Source organism: Lithobates pipiens, unplaced genomic scaffold (assembly GCF_037356315.1).
Source record: "Lithobates pipiens isolate NorthernLeopardFrog02 unplaced genomic scaffold, aLitPip1_a1.2 Scaffold_18, whole genome shotgun sequence".
Classification (NCBI taxonomy): Eukaryota; Metazoa; Chordata; class Amphibia; order Anura; family Ranidae; genus Lithobates; species Lithobates pipiens.
The window spans coordinates 561,904,437-561,921,777 of NW_027507758.1; the positions used below are offsets into that span (position 1 = coordinate 561,904,437).

Sequence of the window (17,341 nt, forward strand, 5' to 3'; positions counted from 1 at the left end):
AATGGCTGGGCTGGCTGGACATGGCTAGGAAAAAAAAGGCCTCATCTTGGGCCTTGACTAGAAAGTTCTTTCATACTCGAGCTAGCTGCTTAGTCGAAATGTGTCTACTTGCTGACGTCCTAGGTTTGGCTTCTTGCAACTACTGCCACTTCACCTGCTTCTTCCTGAGCAAAAAAATATTGAGCGAGCAAGGAAGGAGGAGGAAGGGAGAAAGAAAGGCCAAGAACTGACACGAAGCAAAAAACACCAGTACACACAGGGGTTAAACGCAAGTTTATTGCAAAAATGAACAACATACAGACAGACAGCTTGTGATCAGCAAAAGTAACATTGCAAGTGAGTGAGCAAGCAAGCAAGCAAAAGGATGAGGAGAGAGGATGGAGGAGAATTTGCTGTTTGAATTCATTCTGTTTTTGGAAACTGCATAAGAGAGGGGTGCACCGGTCCTGGAGGTACTGCAATACCAGGTCGATGCGTGGAGTGGACAGAGCAAGCTCTTCTTCCATCTCCCTGTTCTAAAAATCCATTTAATATATGGTCCCCAGATAGGGGACGTATCAGATATTAAACTGATAAGAACAGATTTTTTTTTTTTTTTTTTTTTTTTTTTTCTTTATTTACCACTCAGAATGAATTACAAAACCTCAGCTAAAACTTGGCACTCGAACCATACACTGAGCTGTATTCCGTTCATCATATGTGGCTTACACAACACTTAAAAAACCAAAAAACACGGTTTTCATTACATTAAAAATCACGTAACACCCCCTTCCCTCCACCCCCTAAAATCCCACATCTCATCCGCTTCTTCCTTACCCATACTCTTTCTCTCCATCTCCAACACCACATACAGTTTTGCCAGGCACCAATCCATACACTCTTTCTCAGATATTGCAAGCTTATTTTTATACATCGCACACCTTGCCTCCCACAGCACTTCTCTAACAATTGCAGAAAACACATATTTCTTCCGCTTACAGACCCTTCCACCACCTCCCAAGCCATACACACCTACTTCAAAGGATAGTTGATCGATCCCTAACACCCTCCGAACAAATCCTTCCAGTCTCCTCCACAACTCTTGGGCGAAATTACATTCCCAGAACACATGACGAATGCTCTCTTTTCCACCACATCCTTCCCTTGGGCACTCCTCTCTTCTCACCAAATCTCTGGCTTTAAGAAACTCGAGGGTAGGCAAGCAGTGGTGCATAGCCATCCACCCAATTTCCTTCTGCTTACCCGTTATCCCTTTCACTCTTAGACTCTGCCAACATTCCTCCGCCTGCTTCGTTCTTAAGCCCATTACATTAGAAATTAACTCCCCCTTCCTCAACCACTTCCACAAATTTTCTTTCTTATTGGCATCAGGTCCTAAAACATATAGACTATTCTTCTCATAGAAGAATTTCATCCTCAAATAATACATGGGCGGCACCAAGGCCATTGGTTTTCTCAGATCCTTTTCCCCCCACCCCCATTTCAGAAGGGGCCACCCTATCAGGTACCTCATTAAACATGCCACTTTCCCACCTCCCAGGAAGGCTTTATAGTGTACCATCCATCTTTGTACGTCTAGGAAAAGTTCCACGTTGGGGAAGTTATATCCACCCAATTGCTCAGACTTCATAACAACATCTCTAGCCTTCCTCTCCATCTTGGATCCCCAGAAGAATATGAAGAGTAGCCGAGTCACCTTCAGGGTCCATCTCTTATTCATAGGAAAAATCACCCCAAAGTATAATAATAGGGGCAAAATCACTGCCTTCACCACCAATGTCTTCCCAGAAAACGACAAGTTCCTCGTCTTCCACAGCTCCAATTTCCTCGCCACTTTCTCGACTCCCTTTTCCGTATTAGCTTGACTTGTAAGATCCCTTCCGAATTGAATCCCCAACACGTCAATCTTCTCCACCTCCTTCAAACTGCTCCGCGATATATCACATGAACCACTCAGGACACACACATTACTTTTCTCCCAATTCACATTAAGGCCCGACATGCTCCCAAAAATCTTCAGCTGGAGTTCTGTCCTTCTCAGGTCTCCCGCCGAGCTACAGAGAAAGGCCACATCGTCCATATAACTCAGAGCCTTCACATTGTTTCCGTTACTGCCAGGCACGAATATTCCTCTAAAAGCTTTGTCCAGCATCACATGCTTCACTAAAGGCTCCATTACACAAATAAAGATTATCGGTGACAAGGGGCACCCCTGTCTCACTCCTGACTTTATTCTCACCACCTCTGTCAAATTACCGTTAACCAAAATTCTACTACTTATATCCTTATACAAGCACTCGACCATCCCAACCAAATCTTTCGGGAATCCCAGGCTCTTCAACACTACCAATAAGTACTTATGGGATACCTTGTCATACGCCTTCTCCAGGTCACACCCTGCAACCGCCAAAGGCAGGTTGTTACTCTGTGCATAACAGACAAGGTCCCTCAGGAGGATCAAATTATCAGATATTCTCCTACCCGGAACAGCACAAACCTGCCATTCACCAATTACCTTACTTATCTTTTCCCTCATCCTGTTGGCCAGTAGTTTTGCTAAGATCTTATAATCTACATTGAGCAGAGTAATTGGTCTCCAGTTCTTGACTTCACGCGGGTCACCTTTCTTGTATAATAGCGTAATAACGCCTTCCTTCATTGATTCGGATAAGGTCTTATTTTCCATGCAAAATCTAATAACTTCAACCACCTCCTTCTTCATCAAATCCCAGAACCGCAAGTAGAACTCCACTGGTATTCCATCACGCCCAGGGGTCTTGTTCTTCCTCATATTTCTGAGTACGTTCTCCACTTCCGCTTCAGATACCACGTCCAGCATACCTTCTACCTCATCTTTATTCAAATTCCCTTCCACCACTTGACAGTATTCTTGGATTTCCTCTACTGCCACTCCACTCCCACTTCCATACAAATGGTCGTAGAATGATTTAATGACATCCTTAACCTTATCCCCCTGCACTTCCACCTCTCCGTCCAACACAGTACAAATCGTTCTCTTAGGCCCAAAGGACTTTTTAAAAAAATATCTTGAGCATTTTTCCCCCTCCTCCACCTTCTCCACTTTAGTGCGAAACACAATCCCCCTCCCTTTCTCCTTCATCATCCTATCTCTCTGCTCCCGTACTTCTTTAATTTCACTGTCCACCTCCACTCCCATCTTCTTACATTTAAACAAAAAATGCAATCTGTCCACAAGGCGCCTCCCCTCCTCGCGCCTTCTCTTTGCTTCCATACTGCCCAATCTTCTAAAGAAGCCACCAATCTTCCTCTTTACCCAATCCCACCACACCAGCACATTGTCAAATTCATGTTTTTTAAAGAGCAGGTAATCATAAAAGGACTCAAATTTACCACAAACATCATCATTTTCAATCATTAAACAATTTAATTTCCATACCCCTCCTCCAAAGCTTATTCCAGCATCTAACTCAATGCCCCCAGAAATAACGGAATGATCTGAGAAAGCTACAGGGTTTGCCTCATACTCCTTTATTCCCAGAAAGGAGGAACAAAAAATAAAATCGATCCGTGATTTGACCGTACCCTTATCAGAATGATAGGTGAAAGACAATTCCCTCCCCTCCACCACTTTCGCCACGTCCTGCAAATGAAAGTCACTTATCATATCGTTTAACAGTTTGGAGGACACATCCACTCCACCCCCTTCCCCACTGCTTTCTCTCTCCTCATCTTTCCTGACACAGTTGAAGTCACCCACTAACACTGTGGGTATCCTTCCAGGTAAGTGTAGCTTCAATATATTAAAAAACACACACCTCTCTTTCTTCTCAGCAGGCGCATAGCAATTAATCACGCGGAACTTTTTATCAGCACATTCAAAGACCGCCAACTGCATTCTCCCTGGCACCACCACTTCATGCGAAACAAACTTTACATTACTATTTTTCACCAGAATCCCAACTCCCTCACTTCTTAACCCACATATAGGAGACCACAGGGAGATCCCACCCTTCCATTCCCCACTTGGACTCCTCTCAATCCCACATTCTTGCAGACAAATTATATCCGCTTTCAATCCACTCAGATAATCCAACACCACCGCCCTCCTCCACCCGGAACCAATACTTCTCACATTGATAGAGCTAAAAATCAAAGCCATAAGAAAGATTAAATTTCTAACAAAACCAGCCATCATCCCCAAACATTTTTTACATCTCCTCTGCATCCTCTTCCGGACGCTCGCACACTACCACTTTCTGTCTCCTCCTGGACACAGGAGAGCTGGCGGATTCCTCGGAACCCCCATCATCAGGGAAAGGTAAGTTATCACCCTCCTCCCCCTTATCACCCACTTCCCGAGGTCTTTTATATTGCGGTAACCCCTCCATCATCTCGTCAATAACGAGTCTCTGCCCACATTCCAGACTTTCTTCGCTATCCACCGTCAGCATAGCCTCTTCATCCTCACTGCTGGAGGACAAACCGCTCACAATATCAGAAAGCCCCCCTGGACTAACTATTACCGAGGGTACTTCCTCTCTAACAACACTCTCCTCTCCGCCTTCCCCAGTTGGTATAACTTGTTGTTGCTTCAACTCTTCACCTTTTCCACTATCAGCCCCTCCCGGACCCTCCTCTTCTGCTGTCGTAGCCGCAGCTTCTGTATGTAGCTCCTCCTCCATTTTCTCCGTATCCCGGGGAGCTCCACCCACACCCCCTTCATCTACTACCACAGAAGGCTCTGTCTGTACAGTTTCCTTAACCTGATCTTCTGAATGGTCAGCCTGTGCATCCCTGGAAGTAGACCTCCCAGAGCCCTCTTCCCCTGGCCCACTCCTAGGCCCCGGCCGCCCCTTCTTCTCCATCCTTTTATTTATCCTCTGTTCCAAATCCGCCATCCTTTTTGCAGATTGAAAATGCTCACATTGTTTGGCTAAGTGATCAGGGCTCTTACAAATATCACAGACCCTCTTCCCTTTGCATTCCTTAGAGGGATGGTCATTCCTCCCACAAAATCGGCATTTAATGTCTTGTTTACATTCATTATTTGTGTGCCCATATGTGAAACATTTTCTGCAAAAACTCGGCTGGCCAGGATAATACAAGAACCCCCTCTCCCCACCAATGTTGAAGGTAGCAGGCGGCCGTTTTACACCCCCGACACAAAATGGATCCGTCCTAAATCGTCCAAAAAATCTGTATTTTCCTGACCATATCTTAAACTTATTCATAACCTTCTCACCTCCCCTTAACTCTTCACAATAATTTTGGAGAAAGGCCCTTATCAAGTTCACATCTGCAAATGGATTATATAAATGCACAATGATTGCTTTCTCTTCCTGCATAAACAACGGGATAACATCAAATTTCTTTACCAGCTCCACCATATTAAGTTTTCGTGTGTCTTCGAAGACGTTCCAGCAAACCTCATTAGAAAGGAAAGTGACATCATAAATACCTTGTTGTGCAAAATCTTGCAAACATAATATATCTTTTACCTTGAGACCAAGGACGTTCAGCAACAGGTCGACCACGACATCCCGTAAGGAGATCTCTTGCCTAAATTCCGGCTTCACATGGAACCGAATTGAATCCCGTAAACCTCGGGACGACATAATGGCGCAGCGATGGACCGACAGCACCCAACGAAATCCAGGAGGGGGGGGGGGTTATCCCCAAAAAGGGGGCCCCCCGAAGACTCTCACCCGCCGAAACAACCGCGCCCTGTGGGACTATGACCCACCAATCGCCCTCTCGTAGACCTCCAGCAGCGTCCTGCCCAATAGCAGCAGGGGGTGCACCAATCAAGGAAACACCCCCAGGCCGAGCAGGACTGGTGCCTTCCGTCAACCCTTTAACCACGACACGAGATCGCAGCCAAAAGGCCGAGAAGCGATAACCCAATTATTCTCTTTTCCGAGCGAGCGGCGGCCAGCCCGCAAGCCAGAGCTCACTGAGAGCTGCTGCTTATGGACTGCCTAGCCCCCTGTCTGCCCTTCCCCCACGTCTAGACCGGGCGGAGACGCTGATTAGCAACTTTTCACACCTGGCCTGGCCAAGGCGTCTAATCCCCTGCTGATGACCTAGATAGCAATCCACAATTTTCTAACACCTGTCCAACACCTTTGCAAGCACCTGCTGACCCTGGCATTGACCAGCAGCAAGCCAGAAGCAACAATTGCACTCATCCAGTTGCTTCTCGTTGCTGCTCTACCAGGGAAAAGCATTTGCATGAGACCGCCTCCTGGGACACGTGGACGAAAGCCGAAAAGGCTGGGACCCACTAGAGGGAGACACAGGCTGTCGAATGAATACTCGGGCTGGGAACGCTTTCCAGCAAGCTGTTTTTACGAAGGGACAGGAATGGAGCAAGGTCAGGCCTATTGCAATGGCTGGGCTGGCTGGACATGGCTAGGAAAAAAAAGGCCTCATCTTGGGCCTTGACTAGAAAGTTCTTTCATACTCGAGCTAGCTGCTTAGTCGAAATGTGTCTACTTGCTGACGTCCTAGGTTTGGCTTCTTGCAACTACTGCCACTTCACCTGCTTCTTCCTGAGCAAAAAAATATTGAGCGAGCAAGGAAGGAGGAGGAAGGGAGAAAGAAAGGCCAAGAACTGACACGAAGCAAAAAACACCAGTACACACAGGGGTTAAACGCAAGTTTATTGCAAAAATGAACAACATACAGACAGACAGCTTGTGATCAGCAAAAGTAACATTGCAAGTGAGTGAGCAAGCAAGCAAGCAAAAGGATGAGGAGAGAGGATGGAGGAGAATTTGCTGTTTGAATTCATTCTGTTTTTGGAAACTGCATAAGAGAGGGGTGCACCGGTCCTGGAGGTACTGCAATACCAGGTCGATGCGTGGAGTGGACAGAGCAAGCTCTTCTTCCATCTCCCTGTTCTAAAAATCCATTTAATATATGGTCCCCAGATAGGGGACGTATCAGATATTAAACTGATAAGAACAGATACTACACTTGATCTTAGCCAAAAGGCCGAGAAGCGATAACCCAATTATTCTCTTTTCCGAGCGAGCGGCGGCCAGCCCGCAAGCCAGAGCTCACTGAGAGCTGCTGCTTATGGACTGCCTAGCCCCCTGTCTGCCCTTCCCCCACGTCTAGACCGGGCGGAGACGCTGATTAGCAACTTTTCACACCTGGCCTGGCCAAGGCGTCTAATCCCCTGCTGATGACCTAGATAGCAATCCACAATTTTCTAACACCTGTCCAACACCTTTGCAAGCACCTGCTGACCCTGGCATTGACCAGCAGCAAGCCAGAAGCAACAATTGCACTCATCCAGTTGCTTCTCGTTGCTGCTCTACCAGGGAAAAGCATTTGCATGAGACCGCCTCCTGGGACACGTGGACGAAAGCCGAAAAGGCTGGGACCCACTAGAGGGAGACACAGGCTGTCGAATGAATACTCGGGCTGGGAACGCTTTCCAGCAAGCTGTTTTTACGAAGGGACAGGAATGGAGCAAGGTCAGGCCTATTGCAATGGCTGGGCTGGCTGGACATGGCTAGGAAAAAAAAGGCCTCATCTTGGGCCTTGACTAGAAAGTTCTTTCATACTCGAGCTAGCTGCTTAGTCGAAATGTGTCTACTTGCTGACGTCCTAGGTTTGGCTTCTTGCAACTACTGCCACTTCACCTGCTTCTTCCTGAGCAAAAAAATATTGAGCGAGCAAGGAAGGAGGAGGAAGGGAGAAAGAAAGGCCAAGAACTGACACGAAGCAAAAAACACCAGTACACACAGGGGTTAAACGCAAGTTTATTGCAAAAATGAACAACATACAGACAGACAGCTTGTGATCAGCAAAAGTAACATTGCAAGTGAGTGAGCAAGCAAGCAAGCAAAAGGATGAGGAGAGAGGATGGAGGAGAATTTGCTGTTTGAATTCATTCTGTTTTTGGAAACTGCATAAGAGAGGGGTGCACCGGTCCTGGAGGTACTGCAATACCAGGTCGATGCGTGGAGTGGACAGAGCAAGCTCTTCTTCCATCTCCCTGTTCTAAAAATCCATTTAATATATGGTCCCCAGATAGGGGACGTATCAGATATTAAACTGATAAGAACAGATACTACACTTGATCTTAGCCAAAAGGCCGAGAAGCGATAACCCAATTATTCTCTTTTCCGAGCGAGCGGCGGCCAGCCCGCAAGCCAGAGCTCACTGAGAGCTGCTGCTTATGGACTGCCTAGCCCCCTGTCTGCCCTTCCCCCACGTCTAGACCGGGCGGAGACGCTGATTAGCAACTTTTCACACCTGGCCTGGCCAAGGCGTCTAATCCCCTGCTGATGACCTAGATAGCAATCCACAATTTTCTAACACCTGTCCAACACCTTTGCAAGCACCTGCTGACCCTGGCATTGACCAGCAGCAAGCCAGAAGCAACAATTGCACTCATCCAGTTGCTTCTCGTTGCTGCTCTACCAGGGAAAAGCATTTGCATGAGACCGCCTCCTGGGACACGTGGACGAAAGCCGAAAAGGCTGGGACCCACTAGAGGGAGACACAGGCTGTCGAATGAATACTCGGGCTGGGAACGCTTTCCAGCAAGCTGTTTTTACGAAGGGACAGGAATGGAGCAAGGTCAGGCCTATTGCAATGGCTGGGCTGGCTGGACATGGCTAGGAAAAAAAAGGCCTCATCTTGGGCCTTGACTAGAAAGTTCTTTCATACTCGAGCTAGCTGCTTAGTCGAAATGTGTCTACTTGCTGACGTCCTAGGTTTGGCTTCTTGCAACTACTGCCACTTCACCTGCTTCTTCCTGAGCAAAAAAATATTGAGCGAGCAAGGAAGGAGGAGGAAGGGAGAAAGAAAGGCCAAGAACTGACACGAAGCAAAAAACACCAGTACACACAGGGGTTAAACGCAAGTTTATTGCAAAAATGAACAACATACAGACAGACAGCTTGTGATCAGCAAAAGTAACATTGCAAGTGAGTGAGCAAGCAAGCAAGCAAAAGGATGAGGAGAGAGGATGGAGGAGAATTTGCTGTTTGAATTCATTCTGTTTTTGGAAACTGCATAAGAGAGGGGTGCACCGGTCCTGGAGGTACTGCAATACCAGGTCGATGCGTGGAGTGGACAGAGCAAGCTCTTCTTCCATCTCCCTGTTCTAAAAATCCATTTAATATATGGTCCCCAGATAGGGGACGTATCAGATATTAAACTGATAAGAACAGATACTACACTTGATCTTAGCCAAAAGGCCGAGAAGCGATAACCCAATTATTCTCTTTTCCGAGCGAGCGGCGGCCAGCCCGCAAGCCAGAGCTCACTGAGAGCTGCTGCTTATGGACTGCCTAGCCCCCTGTCTGCCCTTCCCCCACGTCTAGACCGGGCGGAGACGCTGATTAGCAACTTTTCACACCTGGCCTGGCCAAGGCGTCTAATCCCCTGCTGATGACCTAGATAGCAATCCACAATTTTCTAACACCTGTCCAACACCTTTGCAAGCACCTGCTGACCCTGGCATTGACCAGCAGCAAGCCAGAAGCAACAATTGCACTCATCCAGTTGCTTCTCGTTGCTGCTCTACCAGGGAAAAGCATTTGCATGAGACCGCCTCCTGGGACACGTGGACGAAAGCCGAAAAGGCTGGGACCCACTAGAGGGAGACACAGGCTGTCGAATGAATACTCGGGCTGGGAACGCTTTCCAGCAAGCTGTTTTTACGAAGGGACAGGAATGGAGCAAGGTCAGGCCTATTGCAATGGCTGGGCTGGCTGGACATGGCTAGGAAAAAAAAGGCCTCATCTTGGGCCTTGACTAGAAAGTTCTTTCATACTCGAGCTAGCTGCTTAGTCGAAATGTGTCTACTTGCTGACGTCCTAGGTTTGGCTTCTTGCAACTACTGCCACTTCACCTGCTTCTTCCTGAGCAAAAAAATATTGAGCGAGCAAGGAAGGAGGAGGAAGGGAGAAAGAAAGGCCAAGAACTGACACGAAGCAAAAAACACCAGTACACACAGGGGTTAAACGCAAGTTTATTGCAAAAATGAACAACATACAGACAGACAGCTTGTGATCAGCAAAAGTAACATTGCAAGTGAGTGAGCAAGCAAGCAAGCAAAAGGATGAGGAGAGAGGATGGAGGAGAATTTGCTGTTTGAATTCATTCTGTTTTTGGAAACTGCATAAGAGAGGGGTGCACCGGTCCTGGAGGTACTGCAATACCAGGTCGATGCGTGGAGTGGACAGAGCAAGCTCTTCTTCCATCTCCCTGTTCTAAAAATCCATTTAATATATGGTCCCCAGATAGGGGACGTATCAGATATTAAACTGATAAGAACAGATACTACACTTGATCTTAGCCAAAAGGCCGAGAAGCGATAACCCAATTATTCTCTTTTCCGAGCGAGCGGCGGCCAGCCCGCAAGCCAGAGCTCACTGAGAGCTGCTGCTTATGGACTGCCTAGCCCCCTGTCTGCCCTTCCCCCACGTCTAGACCGGGCGGAGACGCTGATTAGCAACTTTTCACACCTGGCCTGGCCAAGGCGTCTAATCCCCTGCTGATGACCTAGATAGCAATCCACAATTTTCTAACACCTGTCCAACACCTTTGCAAGCACCTGCTGACCCTGGCATTGACCAGCAGCAAGCCAGAAGCAACAATTGCACTCATCCAGTTGCTTCTCGTTGCTGCTCTACCAGGGAAAAGCATTTGCATGAGACCGCCTCCTGGGACACGTGGACGAAAGCCGAAAAGGCTGGGACCCACTAGAGGGAGACACAGGCTGTCGAATGAATACTCGGGCTGGGAACGCTTTCCAGCAAGCTGTTTTTACGAAGGGACAGGAATGGAGCAAGGTCAGGCCTATTGCAATGGCTGGGCTGGCTGGACATGGCTAGGAAAAAAAAGGCCTCATCTTGGGCCTTGACTAGAAAGTTCTTTCATACTCGAGCTAGCTGCTTAGTCGAAATGTGTCTACTTGCTGACGTCCTAGGTTTGGCTTCTTGCAACTACTGCCACTTCACCTGCTTCTTCCTGAGCAAAAAAATATTGAGCGAGCAAGGAAGGAGGAGGAAGGGAGAAAGAAAGGCCAAGAACTGACACGAAGCAAAAAACACCAGTACACACAGGGGTTAAACGCAAGTTTATTGCAAAAATGAACAACATACAGACAGACAGCTTGTGATCAGCAAAAGTAACATTGCAAGTGAGTGAGCAAGCAAGCAAGCAAAAGGATGAGGAGAGAGGATGGAGGAGAATTTGCTGTTTGAATTCATTCTGTTTTTGGAAACTGCATAAGAGAGGGGTGCACCGGTCCTGGAGGTACTGCAATACCAGGTCGATGCGTGGAGTGGACAGAGCAAGCTCTTCTTCCATCTCCCTGTTCTAAAAATCCATTTAATATATGGTCCCCAGATAGGGGACGTATCAGATATTAAACTGATAAGAACAGATACTACACTTGATCTTAGCCAAAAGGCCGAGAAGCGATAACCCAATTATTCTCTTTTCCGAGCGAGCGGCGGCCAGCCCGCAAGCCAGAGCTCACTGAGAGCTGCTGCTTATGGACTGCCTAGCCCCCTGTCTGCCCTTCCCCCACGTCTAGACCGGGCGGAGACGCTGATTAGCAACTTTTCACACCTGGCCTGGCCAAGGCGTCTAATCCCCTGCTGATGACCTAGATAGCAATCCACAATTTTCTAACACCTGTCCAACACCTTTGCAAGCACCTGCTGACCCTGGCATTGACCAGCAGCAAGCCAGAAGCAACAATTGCACTCATCCAGTTGCTTCTCGTTGCTGCTCTACCAGGGAAAAGCATTTGCATGAGACCGCCTCCTGGGACACGTGGACGAAAGCCGAAAAGGCTGGGACCCACTAGAGGGAGACACAGGCTGTCGAATGAATACTCGGGCTGGGAACGCTTTCCAGCAAGCTGTTTTTACGAAGGGACAGGAATGGAGCAAGGTCAGGCCTATTGCAATGGCTGGGCTGGCTGGACATGGCTAGGAAAAAAAAGGCCTCATCTTGGGCCTTGACTAGAAAGTTCTTTCATACTCGAGCTAGCTGCTTAGTCGAAATGTGTCTACTTGCTGACGTCCTAGGTTTGGCTTCTTGCAACTACTGCCACTTCACCTGCTTCTTCCTGAGCAAAAAAATATTGAGCGAGCAAGGAAGGAGGAGGAAGGGAGAAAGAAAGGCCAAGAACTGACACGAAGCAAAAAACACCAGTACACACAGGGGTTAAACGCAAGTTTATTGCAAAAATGAACAACATACAGACAGACAGCTTGTGATCAGCAAAAGTAACATTGCAAGTGAGTGAGCAAGCAAGCAAGCAAAAGGATGAGGAGAGAGGATGGAGGAGAATTTGCTGTTTGAATTCATTCTGTTTTTGGAAACTGCATAAGAGAGGGGTGCACCGGTCCTGGAGGTACTGCAATACCAGGTCGATGCGTGGAGTGGACAGAGCAAGCTCTTCTTCCATCTCCCTGTTCTAAAAATCCATTTAATATATGGTCCCCAGATAGGGGACGTATCAGATATTAAACTGATAAGAACAGATTTTTTCTATTGAAAAAGCCCATGGCGTGCAAACACACCCAAAAAACTTCCACCCGGTGCATAAAAAAAGTGCACACACATAAAGAGTGACACACTAAAAAGTGCAGACGGGTGCCTGATGTCCTCCAAAAGAAGGACCATACCCTGATCCCCCGGGGCGTTAGGCTCCAGACAGGGACTGAGGTACCAGACTCAACAAAGTGGGACCCGGACGAAACCGGAATCCCTCCTTTCCCCGGGAGGACTGCCGAAACAGAACCTCCTAGGTACTTGGTACTGTAGGGGGCTTCCCCGAAGGTAGGCCCCCCCTCATGGAGATTGGACCAAGCCAGAAGGCCTATGTCCGCTCTCCCACAAGACGTTCAGGATTGGTCCGAGGACCGACACCCTACTAATCAAACGTGAAGTGACACACAGTGACAAACACACAAAGATAAAATAAATAAAAAGTGGGGAAGGGATAGTGAAGAGGAGAGTGAAAAGTGACCATTGTGAGATACAATGGCCGGCCCTCCGGCCAGGAATCAAAAATTCCTCTGGTCCTAGCCAAAAGGCCGGGCCCTAGAGGCAGGTGTAAAAAAAACGTGTAATGGTGACGTGACCTAGGTGCCTAAATCAAAGTGCTGACGCACAGTGAAAGAAGGCACCCCTGGACTGCCACTCCAGGGGCACATCACCATGGGCTTTCCAACAAAAGCATCCCCGACAGCCCAGCCCAGACCACGACAGCCCCCACCCCAGCCAGAAAGGCATGGAGATCAGCGAGCTTAGTGAGACCCTTTGCCATCAGGTCCCACCCTCACTCCCGTCACTCCTACCTAATTATATTCGAAAGGTACCGGCCGCCCCTCTGCTGGAACAGAAGAGCTAAGCGTTCCCTCCCGAAAAACTGACTGGGGCTAAAGCTGCCACAATCCAAGCCGGTCTGCCAGGGTCCCCTCCCCTGGCTTCGACCCAGTGTTTCTCCGCCCTCACCAGGTGCATCCTTCCAGATGGCTCAGACTCGACCATGCATCGGCCCCCAGTTTACTGTCGGGCGGCACGACGTGGCCCCTACCGAAACCATCCTTCGGGATGCAAATTACACCATCGGAGAGCGCCGCCCAAACCCTCTATAGGGATGGACCAGCGCCTCCTTTGGCAACTGATAAGAACAGATACTACACTTGATCTTAGCCAAAAGGCCGAGAAGCGATAACCCAATTATTCTCTTTTCCGAGCGAGCGGCGGCCAGCCCGCAAGCCAGAGCTCACTGAGAGCTGCTGCTTATGGACTGCCTAGCCCCCTGTCTGCCCTTCCCCCACGTCTAGACCGGGCGGAGACGCTGATTAGCAACTTTTCACACCTGGCCTGGCCAAGGCGTCTAATCCCCTGCTGATGACCTAGATAGCAATCCACAATTTTCTAACACCTGTCCAACACCTTTGCAAGCACCTGCTGACCCTGGCATTGACCAGCAGCAAGCCAGAAGCAACAATTGCACTCATCCAGTTGCTTCTCGTTGCTGCTCTACCAGGGAAAAGCATTTGCATGAGACCGCCTCCTGGGACACGTGGACGAAAGCCGAAAAGGCTGGGACCCACTAGAGGGAGACACAGGCTGTCGAATGAATACTCGGGCTGGGAACGCTTTCCAGCAAGCTGTTTTTACGAAGGGACAGGAATGGAGCAAGGTCAGGCCTATTGCAATGGCTGGGCTGGCTGGACATGGCTAGGAAAAAAAAAGGCCTCATCTTGGGCCTTGACTAGAAAGTTCTTTCATACTCGAGCTAGCTGCTTAGTCGAAATGTGTCTACTTGCTGACTTCCTAGGTTTGGCTTCTTGCAACTACTGCCACTTCACCTGCTTCTTCCTGAGCAAAAAAATATTGAGCGAGCAAGGAAGGAGGAGGAAGGGAGAAAGAAAGGCCAAGAACTGACACGAAGCAAAAAACACCAGTACACACAGGGGTTAAACGCAAGTTTATTGCAAAAATGAACAACATACAGACAGACAGACAGACAGCTTGTGATCAGCAAAAGTAACATTGCAAGTGAGTGAGCAAGCAAGCAAAAGGATGAGGAGAGAGGATGGAGGAGAATTTGCTGTTTGAATTCATTCTGTTTTTGGAAACTGCATAAGAGAGGGGTGCACCGGTCCTGGAGGTACTGCAATACCAGGTCGATGCGTGGAGTGGACAGAGCAAGCTCTTCTTCCATCTCCCTGTTCTAAAAATCCATTTAATATATGGTCCCCAGATAGGGGACGTATCAGATATTAAACTGATAAGAACAGATACTACACTTGATCTTAGCCAAAAGGCCGAGAAGCGATAACCCAATTATTCTCTTTTCCGAGCGAGCGGCGGCCAGCCCGCAAGCCAGAGCTCACTGAGAGCTGCTGCTTATGGACTGCCTAGCCCCCTGTCTGCCCTTCCCCCACGTCTAGACCGGGCGGAGACGCTGATTAGCAACTTTTCACACCTGGCCTGGCCAAGGCGTCTAATCCCCTGCTGATGACCTAGATAGCAATCCACAATTTTCTAACACCTGTCCAACACCTTTGCAAGCACCTGCTGACCCTGGCATTGACCAGCAGCAAGCCAGAAGCAACAATTGCACTCATCCAGTTGCTTCTCGTTGCTGCTCTACCAGGGAAAAGCATTTGCATGAGACCGCCTCCTGGGACACGTGGACGAAAGCCGAAAAGGCTGGGACCCACTAGAGGGAGACACAGGCTGTCGAATGAATACTCGGGCTGGGAACGCTTTCCAGCAAGCTGTTTTTACGAAGGGACAGGAATGGAGCAAGGTCAGGCCTATTGCAATGGCTGGGCTGGCTGGACATGGCTAGGAAAAAAAAAGGCCTCATCTTGGGCCTTGACTAGAAAGTTCTTTCATACTCGAGCTAGCTGCTTAGTCGAAATGTGTCTACTTGCTGACTTCCTAGGTTTGGCTTCTTGCAACTACTGCCACTTCACCTGCTTCTTCCTGAGCAAAAAAATATTGAGCGAGCAAGGAAGGAGGAGGAAGGGAGAAAGAAAGGCCAAGAACTGACACGAAGCAAAAAACACCAGTACACACAGGGGTTAAACGCAAGTTTATTGCAAAAATGAACAACATACAGACAGACAGACAGACAGCTTGTGATCAGCAAAAGTAACATTGCAAGTGAGTGAGCAAGCAAGCAAAAGGATGAGGAGAGAGGATGGAGGAGAATTTGCTGTTTGAATTCATTCTGTTTTTGGAAACTGCATAAGAGAGGGGTGCACCGGTCCTGGAGGTACTGCAATACCAGGTCGATGCGTGGAGTGGACAGAGCAAGCTCTTCTTCCATCTCCCTGTTCTAAAAATCCATTTAATATATGGTCCCCAGATAGGGGACGTATCAGATATTAAACTGATAAGAACAGATTTTTTTTTTTTTTTCTATTGAAAAAGCCCATGGCGTGCAAACACACCCAAAAAACTTCCACCCGGTGCATAAAAAAAGTGCACACACATAAAGAGTGACACACTAAAAAGTGCAGACGGGTGCCTGATGTCCTCCAAAAGAAGGACCATACCCTGATCCCCCGGGGCGTTAGGCTCCAGACAGGGACTGAGGTACCAGACTCAACAAAGTGGGACCCGGACGAAACCGGAATCCCTCCTTTCCCCGGGAAGACTGCCGAAACAGAACCTCCTAGGTACTTGGTACTGTAGGGGGCTTCCCCGAAGGTAGGCCCCCCCTCATGGAGATTGGACCAAGCCAGAAGGCCTATGTCCGCTCTCCCACAAGACGTTCAGGATTGGTCCGAGGACCGACACCCTACTAATCAAACGTGAAGTGACACACAGTGACAAACACACAAAGATAAAATAAATAAAAAGTGGGGAAGGGATAGTGAAGAGGAGAGTGAAAAGTGACCATTGTGAGATACAATGGCCGGCCCTCCGGCCAGGAATCAAAAATTCCTCTGGTCCTAGCCAAAAGGCCGGGCCCTAGAGGCAGGTGTAAAAAAAGCGTGTAATGGTGACGTGACCTAGGTGCCTAAATCAAAGTGCTGACGCACAGTGAAAGAAGGCACCCCTGGACTGCCACTCCAGGGGCACATCACCATGGGCTTTCCAACAAAAGCATCCCCGACAGCCCAGCCCAGACCACGACAGCCCCCACCCCAGCCAGAAAGGCATGGAGATCAGCGAGCTTAGTGAGACCCTTTGCCATCAGGTCCCACCCTCACTCCCGTCACTCCTACCTAATTATATTCGAAAGGTACCAGCCGCCCCTCTGCTGGAACAGAAGAGCTAAGCGTTCCCTCCCGAAAAACTGACTGGGGCTAAAGCTGCCACAATCCAAGCCGGTCTGCCAGGGTCCCCTCCCCTGGCTTCGACCCAGTGTTTCTCCGCCCTCACCAGGTGCATCCTTCCAGATGGCTCAGACTCGACCATGCATCGGCCCCCAGTTTACTGTCGGGCGGCACGACGTGGCCCCTACCGAAACCATCCTTCGGGATGCAAATTACACCATCGGAGAGCGCCGCCCAAACCCTCTATAGGGATGGACCAGCGCCTCCTTTGGCAACTGATAAGAACAGATACTACACTTGATCTTAGCCAAAAGGCCGAGAAGCGATAACCCAATTATTCTCTTTTCCGAGCGAGCGGCGGCCAGCCCGCAAGCCAGAGCTCACTGAGAGCTGCTGCTTATGGACTGCCTAGCCCCCTGTCTGCCCTTCCCCCACGTCTAGACCGGGCGGAGACGCTGATTAGCAACTTTTCACACCTGGCCTGGCCAAGGCGTCTAATCCCCTGCTGATGACCTAGATAGCAATCCACAATTTTCTAACACCTGTCCAACACCTTTGCAAGCACC

General features: G+C 48.8%; 8 non-coding genes and 3 pseudogenes across 8 annotated transcripts; all 11 read right to left on the reverse strand.

Moving 5' to 3' along the window:
- Nucleotides 1-430: 430 nt before the first annotated feature.
- LOC143990519 (U2 spliceosomal RNA) lies at nucleotides 431-635 on the reverse strand (annotated as a pseudogene).
- Nucleotides 636-6,799: 6,164 nt separating this feature from the next.
- On the reverse strand, nucleotides 6,800-6,990 carry LOC143990990 (U2 spliceosomal RNA). The gene has a single exon (XR_013277462.1). It is a non-coding gene; the product is annotated as a U2 spliceosomal RNA (small nuclear RNA).
- A 920-nt stretch (nucleotides 6,991-7,910) lies between these two features.
- LOC143990381 (U2 spliceosomal RNA) lies at nucleotides 7,911-8,101 on the reverse strand. The gene has a single exon (XR_013277284.1). It is a non-coding gene; the product is annotated as a U2 spliceosomal RNA (small nuclear RNA).
- A 920-nt stretch (nucleotides 8,102-9,021) lies between these two features.
- Nucleotides 9,022-9,212, reverse strand: LOC143990382 (U2 spliceosomal RNA). The gene has a single exon (XR_013277285.1). It is a non-coding gene; the product is annotated as a U2 spliceosomal RNA (small nuclear RNA).
- A 920-nt stretch (nucleotides 9,213-10,132) lies between these two features.
- On the reverse strand, nucleotides 10,133-10,323 carry LOC143990383 (U2 spliceosomal RNA). The gene has a single exon (XR_013277286.1). It is a non-coding gene; the product is annotated as a U2 spliceosomal RNA (small nuclear RNA).
- Nucleotides 10,324-11,243: 920 nt separating this feature from the next.
- Nucleotides 11,244-11,434, reverse strand: LOC143990384 (U2 spliceosomal RNA). Its single transcript, XR_013277287.1, has one exon. It is a non-coding gene; the product is annotated as a U2 spliceosomal RNA (small nuclear RNA).
- A 920-nt stretch (nucleotides 11,435-12,354) lies between these two features.
- On the reverse strand, nucleotides 12,355-12,540 carry LOC143990478 (U2 spliceosomal RNA). Its single transcript, XR_013277358.1, has one exon. It is a non-coding gene; the product is annotated as a U2 spliceosomal RNA (small nuclear RNA).
- A 1,058-nt stretch (nucleotides 12,541-13,598) lies between these two features.
- LOC143990569 (U2 spliceosomal RNA) lies at nucleotides 13,599-13,703 on the reverse strand (annotated as a pseudogene).
- Nucleotides 13,704-14,628: 925 nt separating this feature from the next.
- LOC143990385 (U2 spliceosomal RNA) lies at nucleotides 14,629-14,819 on the reverse strand. Its single transcript, XR_013277288.1, has one exon. It is a non-coding gene; the product is annotated as a U2 spliceosomal RNA (small nuclear RNA).
- Nucleotides 14,820-15,744: 925 nt separating this feature from the next.
- Nucleotides 15,745-15,928, reverse strand: LOC143990482 (U2 spliceosomal RNA). The gene has a single exon (XR_013277360.1). It is a non-coding gene; the product is annotated as a U2 spliceosomal RNA (small nuclear RNA).
- Nucleotides 15,929-16,997: 1,069 nt separating this feature from the next.
- LOC143990571 (U2 spliceosomal RNA) lies at nucleotides 16,998-17,102 on the reverse strand (annotated as a pseudogene).
- Between the last annotated feature and the right edge of the window lie 239 nt (nucleotides 17,103-17,341).